The following is a 2,500-nucleotide window of genomic DNA, read 5'->3' as shown; positions in this document are numbered from 1 at the left end:
ACGGAAGCAAGAGGAAAAGCAAGAGCGAGAGAACATTTCGCGTATACTTCATTTAACAATTTTAACCAACACGCGATGTACTCCACACACCTCTTAGATTTAACAACTGCTTTTCTCTTCTTCTCCCCTTAGCGCAAGGGTAAACCCCATTTGTCTCTTCTTTGGAACGCAACAAAACTTTCGAGGACTGGACGACCGAGCGATGGTCGCGCGGTCTTCGCTTATCTTTAACAAACGAAGTAGTCCGTATGTATTCTAAATGTTGAAGCCTCCTAGAGCTTTAAGCCATGCGAGACATTGAAATGCTGTTTTAACGGGAGCATGCATAATTGCTGCAAACATACTTTTATCACAAGTTCTAGCCACGCCACGGAGGCTTCGAAGTTCCTTCACCATTCGCTTTCCTCTCTTTTGTTACACAGTTTCAGACTACGATCAGGGGTACCGAAACGCTGTATTGATTGTAAACAACCATTTTTATCTTGGAGCGGAGCGTTCCTTTACTCGTTAGATTTGTCTTGTCGCGTGTGTATTCGCTTTTTCGACGCTTTTTAACCATTTAACTTGTTTAGCGAAGCTAAACGCACAGACAGACAAAAAAAAAGGAACAGCATCGCGCGTCAAACAGCGACGACCCATCTGAAGCGATCTTTCATTTATACACCGTTTGTAAACAGAGAGATGTATAAAGCGCGGGGAATCATTCGAAACCCTGGGGCTATTCGAGCTTGCATTTCAGCAAATTATCATCTCAAACATTTCACTCGTTTGCTTTTTCTAAATTTATAGGAGAGCTTCTTTCGTTTATTTTTGACACACCTTTCGTAAATATCGTTTCTGGCAACGTCGGGAGCGTGGATTTCTACAAGTGAACAATCGCGCCGATCCGATAACTTCCAGCAGGATGGAGAATCTTTATAGATTATCTTCCGAGAACTCGGTGCTTTCACGGGCGGTCGTTTATAAATTTTAACGAACGACTCGCGCGCCGTGACGCACTTGCGCTAGTTCGAAGAGATATTTCGAAATTTGTTTTTCTCCTTTAACGGCCTGCATTTAGTGTATCGGTTGCGATTTTCGTCACATCGTTTCCACGACAAACGCCGACGAACTGCCCAACTATCGCTCGTACGTTGCGACTCTTTCTTTGTTTATCGTTCATTCATTCTTTCAATTTCGTTCGATAATCCCGCTCCGAAACGTTCTACTTTCGTTGAACGACGGCGAGATGTTTAGAAAGAAATGAATTACTCTTTTTTCGAGAAGCAAACGCAAGCAGTCTTTTGTTAAGAAAACGACCCTCAGCCAGGCGTGGTCCAGGAATTGTATCCGTGGACCGCAATGTGCGTTCGAAATGTCGATGTTCATGTGTCCTGCAGTTCACACGTTGACGCGCAATTAGCTGCGTTCTTCATCGACCCACGAGCCAAGTGATCCACCGTTCAGGGTAATCGTAAAATTTTGTATTTCAAACTCTTTAGATCTTTAGAGTGTTATTTTCATTATTAACACGCATCACATTCGATACCCACATCACTCTCCCACCCGGCGCGTGCGGGAGAGCGAATTCGGGCGTCGCCAACGTATTTGTTTGTTTGTTTGTTCGATCGTTGACGACACGATCGCGTCCAAGGACGGAAACCGTCGGAGAAACGCCCAGTGGCACGCTCCTCTCGACGGTCGGGCGTAAAGTACATTTAAAAACCTTGAAAAGTACGAACGCACACAAGGAATGCGAGCGCGCGTCCTGTCGCTGAATCGTGGGTTGCGAGATTCGAACAGACACACGGCCGGCGACGATCGGTCTAACTAATGGACACATAGTTTTTCAAAGACTCGCTATCGTCGCTTCTCAGCCGGTCCGTAAACAACACACATCGATCAGGCGGACGCACGAATCTTACCACGGTGCGTGTTTCGTAGATTCCAGGTTACCCGCAAGTACCTCTCTCTCCCTCTCGAAAGAGGAATCTCGATCCGTCCTTTTTGGACAATGGAGAAATCTTTTTATCGCAACACGGATGGCAAAGAAACAACCAAAGCGTAGGAGCGTGGGGACGAGAGCGACGAAAAGAACGTCGCGAAAACAAAGTTTCGACGGTTGCTCGTTCTAATACATCGTAGTTTCAACTCTCTCAGTTTTAACCACTCCTAGACGCTTCGTAAACTTTTAACAATTCTTCGCCTCCGCGAGTTTCATTTCGAATAGAGCGAACGCAACACGGACCAAAAAAACTCCGGTGATGCCAGATCATTTAGCAAAGATCAGACGGCGGGTCATCTGTATTCCTTTTCTCTCTTTTTTATATCTTTCCATTTAACTAGGGTGTCGCAACGACGGGTACATTTATATATTTATATATATTGTATTTCAATTTTAATGATCCTTCACTTTCGGTTTGTAATAATATGATCCTTCTTTCATTTCGATCCTTCATATTGTAGGTTAACCAACAGAAGTTTGTTTTTTTACGACTTGTATTTTTGTGGTTTGTTTGTT

The 2,500-nt window shown here is 44.3% G+C and overlaps 1 non-coding gene across 1 annotated transcript; it reads right to left on the bottom strand.

Moving 5' to 3' along the window:
- Window positions 1-1,295: 1,295 nt before the first annotated feature.
- Window positions 1,296-1,450, bottom strand: LOC143307652 (5.8S ribosomal RNA). The gene has a single exon (XR_013064751.1). It is a non-coding gene; the product is annotated as a 5.8S ribosomal RNA (ribosomal RNA).
- Between the last annotated feature and the right edge of the window lie 1,050 nt (window positions 1,451-2,500).

The sequence above is a fragment of the Osmia lignaria genome, unplaced genomic scaffold (genome assembly GCF_051020975.1).
Source record: "Osmia lignaria lignaria isolate PbOS001 unplaced genomic scaffold, iyOsmLign1 scaffold0066, whole genome shotgun sequence".
NCBI classification, from domain to species: domain Eukaryota; kingdom Metazoa; phylum Arthropoda; class Insecta; order Hymenoptera; family Megachilidae; genus Osmia; species Osmia lignaria.
The sequence above is the reverse complement of the archived record's forward strand: the minus strand, read 5'-3'. Positions and strand labels throughout refer to the sequence as shown.